At 35.6% G+C, this 16,276-nt stretch overlaps 1 long non-coding RNA gene across 1 annotated transcript in view; it reads left to right on the top strand.

The window, feature by feature from the left end:
- LOC123626838 overlaps positions 1 to 16,276 on the top strand; it is a 61,222-nt gene that overhangs the window by 31,810 nt on the left and 13,136 nt on the right. The window contains exon 2 of the long non-coding RNA XR_006731036.1: positions 4,384 to 4,494. This is a non-coding gene — a long non-coding RNA (uncharacterized LOC123626838). The remainder of the gene's footprint in view (positions 1 to 4,383; positions 4,495 to 16,276) is intronic.

Raw genomic sequence — 16,276 nt, 5'->3', positions numbered from 1 at the left:
TGTGTAGCTAAAAGGAACCTTAAAAATCTCATAATAATGTTTAAAAAAGAGAAAGATTGTCTTCTTTCATGTTTACTTGATTGTCTGGAAAAATCTATATTCCAGGAAATGGTGATTTTTTTCTGCCTGAATGTTAAATGTATAATAAATAGCCTGAGTTCACTTTGACATACTAAGCAGTGGTATAAATAATCTCACTCTACAAGCATGTGTTTCAGTGGTCAGAAATGTATAATTAATAATCTTTCACTGTGGAGTTTTATGTGAGCATTGCATAAGCATATCTGAACTGAGCCGCTCTTTTGGTAGAACCACACAATGCTACATTGTTTCTTTTCCCAGGTTTCTGTGTATATGTTACTGTTTCAGTTTCGTTTGTCAGCAAAAGTCTGTTTACCCAGCTTCCTGTTATTAATTATGGGAAACAGGTTTTCTTGAAATGTACTAGAGACTCTTTTCCAGACACTTCAAGGCAAAATATTGATGATTCCTTTCATGTTTGTACAAATGCGGAAACAGAGTTAAAATACATTGTTACCTCACATAGCTTACAACTTCTTATCTCTCTCTGAAAAAGAAAAAAAAAAAACCCAGACAGATTAAATAAATAATTTTAAACAATCACAGCAGCTTCTATCCCTGTTACTAGACACTAAGAGCTGAGATAACAGAGTTGGACACTCTCATCTGCCACAACAGTTAATTAAGAGATCATAGTGTGAATTCTGAACTCTAATAGCCCATAAAAATAAGTTGCAAACATAGACTTAAATAGTAAACTGCTAAAAGACAATAAGATGCATTCTAATGTAAATATAGCCATAAAGACACAAAAACACCAACCTGATTATTGGTGTATTACAGAGCTTTTGATATAGAAACATCTGGTCAGTCCATCTAGCACTCTCTCTCTTTGAAATAGGAGTAAATATACTTGCATGCATTAAAATCATAAAGGAGCCAAAACATCTGGAAGTTTTAGAAGAAAAGCAAAATAGTTAGGGGGGGAATTCAGATTAAAAAATGCAGATGTTTAATTGGGCTGTCAGCTTTGTTACCAGGAAATAAGAGCAGAAATAACCAGAAGCCACTGGTGGAAAATTAAAATAGTTTCATGAGCCCTTGCCAAGCTAAAAGCAATGAAATCAGTAACACAATATGGACAGGGGCTTTCTAAACTGAGATCTGAAAATGTTACCATGTGCAATTTTGTAAATTAGCCATTTCCAAAAAATCTTTTTCATTAAAACACAATAAAAGTTTTTCAGACTCTCCCTTCTCTCTTTGGTCGTTAACATTGGGCAGTTATTCGGAGTTTGGCTTTCATCAATGACAAGCTCTTCCTCCAACCCTCCTCACCCCGTTTCTAAGACCTTCTAATACTGCTGAGTGGCCAGAAATTACAGATGCAGGAAAAGCTGACAAATGACTGCCAGGCCCCTCCCCCAGTGCCTCGACAGTCAAAGCCCCTGCCAGAACATGCCTGAAAGCAGCATGCCCAGAGACAAAGACACAAAGATTCCATTTTCTCAGTGGAAATAGATTTCATGTGTAGAACACGAGTGAGAAAAATTGAAGGCTGACACATATGTGCAATTTCAGAGAGGCAGGGCTGCGTATTTCAAGATTGAAATTGCATTTGATTGCATCAAAGCCTAACAAATGTTGTTGAACCTAAAAGTCTTTTCAGTCTGTAAAAAGCCATTCAATGGCAAGATATTTTATTTTTTTAAGCACATGGCTAAAAAGGAAAAGGAATCTTGAGCTTAGCAGGGAGATGTTGATTACATGCTACTGTTGCATAAAGAATTGACACAGGCTCACATCACAGCGTCTATAAAATAAGGGGGGGGGATTTTTTTAAAAAGAAAACCTATTGAATCAAAGGGTTCAGAAAGATAATATTAAGTTCTTATGAGTCTGTTTCCTATAAAAAGAATCCCCTCCCAGCAGCCCCAGGGTATCATTACTGGAGAGGCAGCGAGTGGTTTATTAGAGATGCAAACCTTGGCGTCAGAGCCTTGCCAAGCTTGCAAGTTTTAGCCTGTGTGCCCAGGGCCTTGGCTTCCGCAGTCCCTTCTTCTGGCATCTAACGGCGAGGGCCGTCTGCTCGGCCTCCACATCGCACCAGGCAGCGTGCAGGTACAAAGGCTAGGACTGGGAGACAAAGAAAGTTCATCATTCACTCAGGAAGATCACGCTTTTCCTCCTGCTTACATGCCCACTCAAATCCAGCGCATAGCATTCTGTTCTTAATCGAACAGAGTGGGCTCCCTGCTTGCAGAAAACGTGGCTTACTATGTTTTAGAATGTGTGAGACCATTAACAGGTTAAAATATAATAGCTGTCAGGGGTAATAGGCCAAGAAATTGCACGGGGGATATTTTAATGAGAAAAAAAAATGTTTTACACCAAAATAAAAAAAAAAATAGAGGACACATTTTGTCCTCTTTCACCCCTCTCCTAGCTCCTGCAATTCTTAATTTTCTTTAGTCAAAAGGAACATCAGAGAGAGGAAAAGAGACTTAACAAGTCACTTCATAATGTAATAAGAGAAAAGAAAAAAGGAAAAAGACAATAAATAGGTAGGCCCTATACCCGTTAAGGGTTTTACACAAGCTCTTTATTCTTGCAACACTATTCATGTCAGGATACATTTCTAGGTGGTATTTCTAATCTAAGGAGACTCCTATATAACATTTAAGCAAAAATTTGTTACATTAATGAATAAAATTAATATTTCATTTGAGGTATTAAAATACTCAGTCTGAGTATTCATCTGTTAATATTTGCTTATCAAAAGGAAGCACTGATCCTAGAGTTTGAAGGCATAACTTTTTAACGGTATTATTCAGCCACTGGGTAATCTTAGTGAGACTCTGAGTCTTAGTTTCTCTCTCTATAATAGGAAGAGTTTTGCCAATTGTAGGAAATTGTTTGGAGATCAATCTACCAAGGCTGCTTGGATTCCAAAATGCTAACATGTGGAGTTGGGAGGGGGAAGGTATAGAACTTCTGTTGTGTTTTGAAACTTTAAATTTTAATATGCAGAGCAATTCAGTGTCGTTGGTAAGAACAAGAGTCCCTGGAGAATTCAGTAAACGAATCAGTCAAAAGTTATGCAGTCACCGCACCTGAGACCAGTTGATTGGTGCATCTGCTCACCTTTCGGAATGTTTCAACATTCTGTAACATTAAATCTGATAGTCTAATTTTAAATTTCTTAAAGTATAGCTGCTTTATCTGTGTTTATTTATTCATATGGTTGATTGATTTTATTAACTTGCCCTCCCTTTGTTAGTCATTTTACTACTAAAGAGATGTATGCGGAGTAGCTGAGTGAGCCAAGGTGAACCAGAGTGACACTGAAACTCCGGCCAGGCAATAAGGGTGACATGACACCCCTTTCCATGCTGCCAGGGCCCTGCCTCTGCCTTGGAAGACAGAAATAGCAGTGGGAGACATGTGGAGTTGTTCAGTCCCCTTCCTGCAGTCCAGCCAACAGGGTCATTCACACCTCTGTAGCTGTGCTTCCCCAGCAGTGCCCGGAGCCTGACCCCAGTGCCAGTGAACATAGATTATGATTGGAAGAAAACATATTGTATAATAATATGGAAAATATTCCAGAAAATCCTGATAGTCTTTTGAAATAGAAGTAATGGAAATACATTCCTGAAGAGAGGATACATAATGACGAACCTAAGAAGATCAACAAACTTATAAATTCTAAACAGTGTCTCCTACAGCATTTTTTTAAACAAAATATCAGGATTCTCTACTTCAACATTGAGAAGAAATAAACACATTTGTTTGTCTTCATTTAGTCTAATTGAAAGGGAAGAAATCACATTGCTTAGTCACATGCAATACTTTCCTATTTGAAAATTCAATTATTATCATAGACTAGAATAAAGATAGCATAGCATGATTCGATAGATAAACTAGTCTCTTTAGAGAAATTAGATGATAAAAATATGTTTAAGATGTTTGACAATAAAATCTAGATTTCATTAATAATTATGCTAATATTATGTAATGTTTTTAAACATTTTTACACAGAGGAAATGCATTCGAAGGAAAACCAACCCTTAAATTCAATTAGCAAACCAGAGGTAGCCAGAACTAGTTTATCTTTTCAGGGGTGTCTGGTTGTTATTTGACAAATCTTATTTATGGAGGGGGAAAAAAAAAAAACCACAAACAATGTTTTCTGGAACCAAATTAGTAGCTCTAGAAAAGGGTGAATTTAGGACGTGAAAAGTTGGCAAATCCCTACTGATTGTTGGACTGGAAAACATCCAAGAGAGTAAAAATGAATTTTAGCTAATTTGCTTAGCACAGCCTGAGTTTCACATATCTTTTTTTGTTTGTTTGTTTTGATAGGGATCTTGGAAAACTTACCAACAAGTCCATGAAGGAAACTGAAGGCAAATTGATCTGTATCTTCAATGGCAAGTCCACAGAAGTTGAGGAAACATGTTATGTCTCCAAATAGTAAGTAGAGAGCGTGCCTAGTTGGCCCTAAAATTAGGGCATCATTAAGGTACGTCATTTCTTTTAGTTCAATCAAAATGCTTTGTTCTTTCCATCGCAGAGAATTTCTCCTCCTTTTTTTTTTTCCAATCTCTCTGTCTCTCTCTCTCCTCCTCTTCCTTTTCTTCCTCTTATTAGCAGATGTCTTTTATAATTGATGGTGTTTACTGTCCCTTCATCAAATATATGCCACATCACTTAGGCAAACCGGCAGACGGGGCACCTAAGTACACGTTAGGGGAGTCTGGCTTCCAGAAGAGGCCTCTACTGTCTCATCAGGGCAGTTGTAATAAGCATCTTGGTGCCACTAAAGGCAATGCTGTATGCAAATAATAGCTTTCATCTTCGCTCTTTTTAAATATAAAAGTAAACCTTGAAGCCCTTTGAAGGACCTAACCAAGCAACACCCATATGAAAATAGATCAGGAAGGCTTTGAAAAACATAAGGATGTGAAATCTGTCAGGCATCTTAGCATTTTTTTTCAAGCAAGACCTCCAGGTAAATGATGGCGTTTAATGACACGTGACTATCTCAATTACAAGGATCATTATTGTGTGCCCTCTGTGTGCCATTTTACGTTCCCGGCAGGATTTTTCTTTTTTATTTTTTCTCATCACGAGTTTCCAGGGCTGTCTGCTGTTCTCTCTGTGTGTAAAGCAAATTTAAATGTTTTCCCCAAAGCTGCACTAATTTAAAACAAAAACAAAACAAAACAAAAAAACAACCAAAAAAACCTTTGTCAAGTGGTCAGACAGACTGGAACTAGAGGATTATAGGTAAGAGGGATAAAATGAAGGGTTGAGGGCTGTAATTTCTGTTGCTGTGGTGGCAGCTGGGTCAGCCATTGCAGTCGGGCCGTGCAGAGCCACGGCCACTGGGGCTGGCGTCGGGGAAGGTGGCACTTCTGAGCCTCCCTGGGGACCAGCCCCAGGGCTCCAGGGTCGAGGCTGCACACTCACGGTGATGCCATGGCAGAATCCCTTTCCTGTCAGTGTATGTTCTCCTGCCCATCCCTGTGTCCCCCACGTTCCATTTGATTTTATCCCTCTGTCTGAAAATTTCATATTTTATTTCTTTCTTCCCATTTCTTTAACTCCTTACCTTTTTTTTTTTTTTTTTTTTTTGCAGTAGTTGCTTGGCCTCTGACTCCCATTTCATGCTGGGTGTCCCCAGAAAACAAAGAGCGTGCTTTGAAAGGAGACTCTGCGTCTCAAAAAGCCCTCCTTGATCCACCAGGGACTAGTTCATTTTTGAACATGCTCTCTTGTAGATTCTGCTTTTAAAAAAAATCTCCTTTCCTAAAATGGTTTTAAAGAACATGTGTGCGGAGCTGGGCGTCAGGCACATTTGCCGATGGAGTCATTGGAAGCATGCATTTTAATAGAAACAGATCACCAATAAAATGAACGTAGTTTCCTGTTTACCTTATATGATATTCACTATGATCTTGGTGGTTTCAACTCACAGTTTGGCCTTATCTTTTATATTTTCATGGGAATTAAGAAAATCATAAAGCTGGTATATATAGCTGTTTAATACAACTCTCATATTTAGATGAAGAAAATGAAGCCCAGAAAATAATCTGCTCTAAATCATTCAGATTTTCCATAAGTGCCATTGCCTTAATTATCCTTTTGCATATATTAGACAAAGAACTATTTTCTCAGAGAGTAGTTATAAATGTTTCTGAAGATATACAATCATCAAAATATATGCACAGTAAAATGTAACTACCATTCACCATAGCCAAGATATGTATTGAAATTGGCCTGAGTATATTACTGATATAGCAAAACTTACTTTGTTAATATATCTTCTGACCTCTTTATAGGTATAAAGTATGTAAACCAACCCAAATTCTGTACATAAATGAATATTATTTTTGTGTACAAGTACAATCCCCATTTCACTTTTTTGTATTCCACTTATTTATTACTTACAGTTCAACAGTTTTAACCAGAACAAAGGGATTACCCAGAAGAAAAGAAGGTGAGCTATTTCATAAGTTGTGTTGTGAACCAGAAGTTCTTTTCCCATTATTAGCATTGTCCTGTTATAAGAAAAAGGATAGAGAAAAAATCCTCTCTTCTCATTTTTATGGGAACATGAGTATTTCCATAAATACTGGTTTTTGAAGACATAGTAGATATAATATTTAAAATACCAAGATAGTCAAAATACCAATATTTGTATTAAACAGAGCTTTTAAAATTAACTTATCCTCCTCAGTTGGCTTTCCAGTTTTTCTAAGAAAATCAAAAAATTAAAAAAATAATACTGAGATTAATATTTCAAACATCACACAAAATGTGGTGTTGTTACTGGAAATACAATGAGTATTTCTGTAAATTAAACAAGTACAAAGTCTTTGCTCCAAAAATGTGCTGCACTGCCCAAAGGTTAACAGTGCAAGTCTTAGGGGTATTTAGAAAACCATAATTTGGTTTACCTTCTAGTTCTCCATATGTTTTGATGAAATGTTTGAAAGATAGCCATCTCTTCAGTTAAAGATGAATATTTTGATGAAATAATAATACTTAAGTGGATCTTAGTTTCCACACTCAAATGCTACTTGTTCAGAGCACATGTTTCAGTCTCAAAACGTTGGAGACACACCTTAGTGAAATAGAAATAATTAAGTTTACAAAAAGGAATTAAACCAGAATTATGTGACATTCTGCAGGTGTATGTTTCAGGGACTCCAAATTCAGCTAAGTATCGTCAAGATCCGAATTCTCTCCATGATTGTCATAATTTAAATAATAATGTAGAAGATATAGGATACTATAATATAATGAATTCAGATTTATAGAAAATTGCATTCCCTTAGGCAAAAAAAGTACAGAGAAATTAGCACAATGAGGATGAACATGATTATTTTTCCTGGCACTTCTGTAGACTAATCTGTAACAGTTGGGTTTGATATTTGTTGTCTTAATGCTATATGAGGAAATCCATGGCTAATATCAGAGTCTGTAGGTGTGCAGTATCTGTATTCTTAATAAAGATATCTTAATAAAGACATAGCAGAGATAATTAGGCTACCCGCCAAACTGCCTTTCCTAGAATCTTCAGGGACAGAAAGTGCAGCTGCGAATCACCTGCCTATATTCTGCAAATAGCACTGGATAGGGTATAACTCAATAAAACTTAGAGCTGGATAGTGCAAAAATGCATTACTCCCAATCTGCTATTTTTATATTGTTAGACAAATTATAAATACGTGGCAATATTTGTCCATTGTTAAATTTATGTTGCAAAATTGTACCAAATTTTGAATGACACCTTTTGCCCAGGGAAGTCTAGAAATATCCCTTGGCTAAAAAAGAAAAAAAGTCATAACATACACATGAGAAAACATTTCTAGAGCTAACTTCAGAGTTTTTGAATGGCACTATCAAATACATTCATTAATCGAAAGCATATTTTGTTTTAGAAACTGGTCTGTACTTCAGTATCTTATCAACTAATTTTTAATCATAAAAATTGAGAAAGAGATGAACTGGAAACACAAGTCTTATTAGAAGTAGTAATTATACAGATAGTGAAATGGCTACTTTTTATAAGAAGCAGTCATTTCAAGTACACATGCAATGACTTTCTTTTCAGAAAAACAAGGTTATTGATTAACAACGCTGAGTGTTCACACAAGACAATGTGTCACAGAGCTCGAAATGCCAGTGCAAAAATATTAGTGTATAAATGGGGATTCGGCGCTGGTCTGTAATAATTAGTCATATTGTCTTCACTGAGGAGGAAAGTTCTCCCCAGGGGTTGAGGATGAGAGTGGAAGTCGAGATTCTGAGTATGAGAAAAGCGCATTTCACTCCCGTTACAGGGTTATACTACTAGGATGGAAGGCTCTCATTTTTCAAGTGGGAAACATGGAAATTATAATAATTATGGCCAACTTGTACTGACTAGAGAGCACTTTACTTTTCTCTGGGGCAGAGTTCTCAGCAGGTGGCACTGTTGGTACTTTGGACAAGATAATTCTTTGTCATGAGGAGACTTCCTGTGCCCCGGAGGATTGTTGTATCAGCATCCTTGGTCTCTACTTACTAGATGTCAGTAATGCCCCTCACCCACCGTGTTGATATCCAGAAGTTGCCAGATGTCCTCTGGAGAACAAAATCTCCCCTGGTGGAGAACCGCTTGTCTAGGCATTTTGGGCTTTTTCTCTTATCGTTATGCCAAATGAGTTATGTTTGTTCTTTGCGTTAACTTTAACAGAAATTTTGCATACGGAAATTTTATGTGCTCAGTGAAGAACAGCTCTGTAATGCAAATGTTTCTGCAGGATGTAAAACTATAGGAATCTCAGTGGCACAGTCATCACTTAAAATATTTGCTATAGATAATACATGAATTTTTAGGGATGTTGAATGTGGGCTTATACTTTGTGCCTCATTTGAAAATTTGTAATGTAAATCAGGTAAATCACTGCAACATGTTTGTCTTTGAACGTAAAAACATTTTCTTGTGGATTATAGTTAAGTACAGTAATATGTGTTCGGAGGCTACTCTTTGCATCAGAAAACAAAATAAGATTGTTCTGGAATGATTCTACATGGGGCAGATTTTAGCAGACGAATGGCTCTCACGTGCTTTCCTATAAAATGTTAGTTTTATCTGCATGTTAAAGCACAGATCTCTTGGGATGGCACACAAAATCTTGAGAGGGAACAAAAGTTAAAATGGGTTGATAATCATGTATCTAAAATATGGGCTGTCAACTTTTTTTTTTTTTTTTAACTAACAATGAGATGGTAGAGATGCTATTAACTAGCTGTGCCTCTGTCTTTTGTGTGGGGGGGGTTTATTTGGTGGAACTATATTGATAGAAAAGAAAAAGATAATAGGCACATGGAAGGCTACAAGACAATTCTAATCAAAAGAGAGATACCCAGGATGTACAGAATCTTGAGTTTTAGACCTTAGGAAAAAAAAAATTCATCGTATGGCATTAATCCCTTCATTATTTTTTAAAAAATTGTGAAAGTTTTTAAACTGGTAGGTTTGAGGTGATTTGCCTTTTATTCTTGACGTCTTTCTTGGATTTTTTCCCAAAGCTCTTGAGGATCACTTACTCTAAGACCCTCTACTAGGTGATATGGAGACACCAAAATTTAAATATACCAGTACTTCTTTTTTATTATAATTTTGAGATTTGAGATTTTAATAAGTTCTCTGGATCCATTAATGATAAAACGACAGGTTTGCCTTTTATAGGCCCTGAGTTGTACACTAAGGATAAATATGAGCTTAGTACCTTTCAGGGATTACTTGTAAGGAGATTGATTGAACATATCACCATGAATCTGTAGTGTCAAGATTTAGGCATTAAACTTGGAGACTTTATAGTCCCGATTTGTAGAAACTATGTAATAAAATGGTGTTATGCTTACCATTCAAATTTTTTCTTTATGAGGGGCATAGGGTAATGATGTTTTGTTTCTATATGTTGCATTTTTAATTACAGTGAATTCTTTCCCTGATAAAAAACAATATGACATATAACAAAGGGGAAAGTGGGTATAACAATTTATCATTGCCAGTGGATTTGAAATGTGATAAAACATTTTTATAGTGAATATGTTCAAATTAACAAGAAAGTAAAATTTCCTTTAGTGATATATACTGCATCACTATTTCTTAGCACTTAGTTACTGAGAAAACATTTAACTACCACAGGTTTTCTAGGTCAAAGTGTCCCAAAGTTTAGCTGTATCAGAATTACTTGGACAGTTTGTTAAAATACAGATTACTGGGCTTTAAGCCCAGAATTTCTGATTCCATAGTAGGGGTCTGAGGATCTGCCTTTATAAAAAGTCCTCAAATGATCCAGTACCACAGAGAGTCGTTGTTCTAGAGGCAGGCTTAATGTCAGGGCCAGTTTCTTATTTTGACTCTGTAACTTTCTCTTTATTAAAAATGGCAAAAGACCATACAGGAATAAATGAGCAAATAAATAAATAAAACGTTGCATGAATTTGGGTTTGCTCATTTGCAATAGACCAAATCAGCTTTACTACTGGAAAGAATGACTTTTGGCAGTGGTTGTTTTTAACAAAAGATTCTTTACATGCCATTGAAAGACAGGAAACCTTAAAAGAAAAACAAAACTGATAATCTCCTCCCAAACGTGGATTTGAATTAGCTAAAAACCTTTTTCTGAATGCCCACTACAGAGTATTAAAAGTTCATTTTCCTGAGCAAGTAAATACTTTCTTATCAATATTTTGTTTAAATTTTTCCTTAATTATCCTTATTCCACCTGCCACAAAAAAATAATCATTTTCTCCCCTCAGTCTTGAGACCCTCAAATTACCCAACGGCTCTTGTCCTCATATATTTTATAGCCTAAATGTACTGCAAGACCCCATCAATCCAACACTTTGGTTTAAACTTTGGCAGGATCTTATTAAGTGTAAGATACCATTAAATGATAGGACATCAGATATGTTGAATAAATTATCTATGATTCAAGAAAGCATTTTCAAAGGACTACTGCATATGGCCATAAAGGCTGCTCAACTACAGGGTGTACCCCTAATGGAGACAGTGATGGGAATGATACTCTGGAATTTTATAATCATGTGACTCTTAGTCAGATGTAATAGGCCAGGTTTAAAAAGACAGACATAAAGTTACAGTCCTAACTTCAAAATTCTGCAAAATGGTGTAGACATGGTGTACAAATTGCACATGTGACTTATGACCGTTTAGTTGACTGTGATTAGCTCAGTGTGAGTCAATAGTAATATACAGTTTCCCACAAAAACTATGAAAAGCTGAATGTTTTAATAGAGGAGAGGATATTTGGTATGAGTGAGAGGAGACGTCCCTCTCTTTGTGGCTGGTAGAATGAAACCAGAATGGGCCACTTCTCAGACCTCTCTCAATATCCTCAACCATGCCTTGTTTTAGGTGAAACCCGCTCACCACTTACTCCATTCATTTACAGAGAACATTAAGCTAGTATCTACACTGAGGACGATGAGTAATGGAGACACTTCAAAAGAAAAAGAAGAAATTGTCAAATTGGATTTTTCAATTAATGTCAATAATCTGTGGACAAGTGCATATTGGTTTTGATGATGAAATATGCCAAAATAACATAGTCTTTAAAATTCCCATATAGAAATATGGCACCTTGATTCTAATTTGTGAAAGAGAGCTTACAGAGTTTTCACCAACTTTCAGTCTTCTGACTACATAGCAGAGGAAGTTGAGAAAAATTAGTTGAATACCGTAAACTCATCCTCCTGTCTCTTCTACTGAGTCACCAGTATCCAAAGAAAGCCTTACACAGAGTTGCTGATTAATTTATCTGTGACCAATCATTTTATTTTCTCCTACTGCAATGGATAAGCTATAGTACTGGAACACTTATAGTTAAATTTTTTTATTTGGTCTCTGGCCTTGTAAGACCAGCCTTCACTGATAACACTTACTAACACTTACAGATGCTTTACAAATCAAATCATGCAGCTTTGAGAGTACTTATTCTCTTTGTTGCCCACACATTTTAATAATTCTGGCCTGTCATTTTCCACAGAAGCAAACATACAAACCTCTAAACGTCAACATGAAGACCTCCAGTTCGTCACGTGCATATCCAAAGCACTGAGTTAGTGCTGTATCTACGGTTGTCAGTGGGGAGGGTGATCTGTGATAACAAAAGTGTATCCCTTCCTTCCTGCAATTACCTCACCGTCCTTACAGCCTTGACATCTGGAGACCCATTGCTACTGTAGCAGCTGTGATTCCGGTCCTAGCAGGAAGTTAGATACACATTCCAAAGAGCCCTAATTGTTTCTGATATTTTCTAGCAGCTCAAAAAAGCTTGGATATGGGTGGACACACTATTTTGTATCAACCAGATCTTGGCACCGTACACAAATGTATAACGTGTCACACAGTCTGAACCACTTACAGGTATCGAATGTGGTATTTCGCTTAATGACATAGAACTCTACATTGCGGTCATATTCCAAATTCAACCATTTTAAATACACAGTAATGGATATTACAGAATTGAACATCATTCTGCTCCTAGTCACAGTACTCTCCCACTTCCGTCATCTTCCCAAATGACCGGCATGGAAGAGAGCTTACCCAAATATATGCTTGTATTCAAACTGTTGGAAGAGAACTGATTAATTTAACTTAGTCATAATCACTGTGCTCTGTATTTGCTCACATAGCATCTCAGTTAACACAGATTTTCAGATACTTAGGAATTTATTAGAGATCGATCGATCTCCAAAGAAAGTGCAGAAATATCCAACTCCAACTGAATTTTGGCTCCACTAAATCTCTAAAATATTTTGTGGTTTTGAGCTGATAAATCTATAAATTGTTTATTCAGATTGCTTTTATCCTTTAATCAAAGGGAATTACTGCTGGATTGATTTACTATTAATTTATCTCTGAAATGCCTACAAATAATTATTATTCTCATGTTAAGAGCATTAGTGTTTTTTGTTCATCAAATTAAGAATGAAATGGATTTTAATATTGCCCTACAATTACTTTGTTACTCAAAATGATTGCCACTGATCTAGAAACTAAACTGTTTTGCTGTAAAACAGATTGAGGACTGCTCTGATTCCTCGCATAACTCTACCAAAATACAGTTACATGTGGTTTTTATTTACTTTAAGTTTTATTTTTTATTTCTGTTTTTTCCTCTTTCCTACATTTTTTCCAAAATATCCCTTGTTCCCCCTTGTATGTTTTTATTTGCCCTAATTTCAAATTTAATATTTCTCTTTGCTTAATTATTTCTTCTGGAATTTTATACTCACAGTGATTAAATCTCAATCTCTTCCCCACCGCACTGTAATTTAATGATTGATTTTAAATGATTGCCAATACGTTTTATTTGGTGACTGTAACCTCTGATATCCTCTTCTGGCTAGAAATTTCTTTGAAATGTATGTATAATATATTTTCTATTATACTGATTCTAGGTATGCTTGAGTATTTTGCCACTTTTATCTAACCGTTCCTATGATAATCAGAGGATATTGTGTATTCTCCTATTATTTTAATACCACAAGATATGCTGCAGGCTTAAATAACCATAAAAACAATATTTGTTTAGATAGTGACTGGTTTGTGTATCTTCACTGCTCCAGAAAACCTTGCTAGGCGTCAATTTGCCTGGGGCTGATATTTGTAACCATTAGCAATTATGGATTCCAGAAAGATGTTGATATGAAGTTTTTAAAGAGCCATTTCAAAATCAGATATAAAATATACAGTACGTTCTCTAGGATTGGTTTTGGTTGCTGTTCGTGCTGCCTGCCTTCCTTATCTTAATTTACATTTCATCACACGCAATGAGTCAGACAAAGGAGATTCTGTATCAATCTTGGCTTGGTCCCCGGCATTCGTAGCCAGGTGAATTATTTTCAGAATCAATAGAACAGAATTATTTTTATGACGGTGTCTTTACATGTCGTTGATGTTTTGCAGAGGTTTGGCCAAAATGCCACTGATGTACTCTTATTGCCAGGGGATCCACTTACACAAAAAAGACAGGGGCGCAGAGTTGTGGAGTCAGGACGCTCATCATTGGGCACCTGTATTGAGCTCGGGGGCCACGCCCAGGAGATGCCTGGGATGCTGCTCTCAGGATGGTCACACTCTAGATTTTTTACTAAAAGTATGGCACAGCTGGGTAATAATAAACACGAGGCACAGACTTTTCAACAAAAGCATCTCCATTAGTGCCCACTTTGGGGCAGACAGCGTTAAGAAGCCTCCATTTTTATTGAATACAAACCATTTTCAAATATTTAGAACAGTATCAGTGAAGAGTTAAGTTACAGGTTTTGGTTTTCTTTGTTTACTTGTTGATCGGTGTTGCAGAAATACCCAATGTGTTTGAATTGTTTTACTTTGAGCCTGATTTGTACCTGAAATAGTGCTGCTTAAGTTGTTGTTGTATTTTTTTCTTTTTTCTTATACTTTTAAAATCTCTTTTAACTTTCCAAAGACCTCTTGCTCAGAAAGTTGACTTTTAGAATTTTGTTATTTCATATATACAATAAAGTGTATCAAGGTAGAAAAAATTAAAATAAACAGATGATTTATGCATAAGACATGCTGCCTTGAAGCTATTCAAACCTGACATTTGTAAAGTTTATTATCAAGATTTTCCCACCTGATAACATAAATTTTGGAAATGTTATTTTTGGCCATTAAACATACTGCCTTCAATCATCCCCAAATTTTCACCTAGAAAAAAACTGGAAATACTTCTTACGTATACTGAGCATAAAGAGAGATAAATAATATTTTAATATTAGGTTCAATCTTGGCAAAAATGTATTTCTAGCAGTATCTACTTTTTAAAAAGATATTATTCATTTTTTAATATAATGGAGAATTACCATAAAATCATTAAGAACTAAAATATGCTAGATTCTAGAAGTTATCAGTGGCGTACTGTTATCCAAAAACAATAAATGTTTTTGACATAAATTTAATAGGGTCATGTACAATGAATCATCAAGACCACGTGCAAATCACAAGTGCTTCCTTTTGTTCAGATCTTCTTATACATAAGACACAGTAAATCTATTATGAAAATCTCCCACATCATAAATTCCCCTTAATAATGTAATATATGCATTTAAAGTTGCAATTTAAAACCCAAAGTTGTTAATATTTCACAAATTTTTATAATTTAGAGACAATCTGGAGAGCATTCAGTGTGATTTTGCAAATGATGTAGCATATATTTTATTACAGACTATTAGCTGCTGAGGTTTTTCACAGAGGTCAAATCTGTGTTTATGAGCTGCTTGATTTTATGTGTGAAATATATTCCTCTTGTTTAAAAAAGAAAAATGCATAAAAAAGAGAAGAAAACTGCAATGTTCTTAACTGCTAGCGTGAAAAAGCCACTAAACTTTCCATATCAAGACATCTGAAGTTAGAGTGTAGTCACTTTAAACCCAGATGTGTGTATTTTGGGCACATTTTTTTGAGCACTACATAATCATAACATAACCTAAAATAACAATGGAAGAAAACAGAGCTCTGCTTGATAAAATACGCGTTACTTTTTATGCGGTGTTAACAAAATGACTTAGATTAAAAAAAAAAAACGAAATCTGTCTTACTTTAAGACAGAAGCACAAAGACATTTCCCTTCTGGACAACAGACTTGGGCATTGCAAGATCAAAGGAACAATTTTATCTGCATTGCGACTACAGACCAAAAGATTTTACAGTATTTCTGTCTCCACGCTAAAGCGTATGTGTCTTTAATGGCATTTAAATTATAGCCCTCTGTAGCCATGCAGTCAAAACACCATGTCATCTGATGGGACACCATATTATAATCTGTCAGTATGTCTCACTAAAAAATTCTTCTATACTGTACTTGTCCTCGTTTTCTCTTTTGGTAGAAAAACGGAGTGAATTATCTTCTTTTAAACTAGGTTTATGAGTTGATCTAATAAAGATAGACAAATGGCATACGTTGGCTTATATTATTTTAACTTAATGAATTTAAACCAATGTATAGATTTTTTTTCCCCTTCCTTTTTTTCTGTGATATACCCCTGCACACTTTTCTTTGTTTGTTTTTAGGATTTTCATCTTTCTTATATCACATGACACATGGCATATTATAGACACTTGTTAGATGAAAATTAGTGCTGTGTGTCCATTAGAGAATTATAGCTAAAATATTGTTTTCTCAAAGCAAAGTATTTTATG

The sequence above is a fragment of the Lemur catta genome, chromosome 23, assembly GCF_020740605.2.
Source record: "Lemur catta isolate mLemCat1 chromosome 23, mLemCat1.pri, whole genome shotgun sequence".
NCBI lineage: Eukaryota > Metazoa > Chordata > Mammalia > Primates > Lemuridae > Lemur > Lemur catta.
The sequence above is the reverse complement of the archived record's forward strand: the minus strand, read 5'-3'. Positions and strand labels throughout refer to the sequence as shown.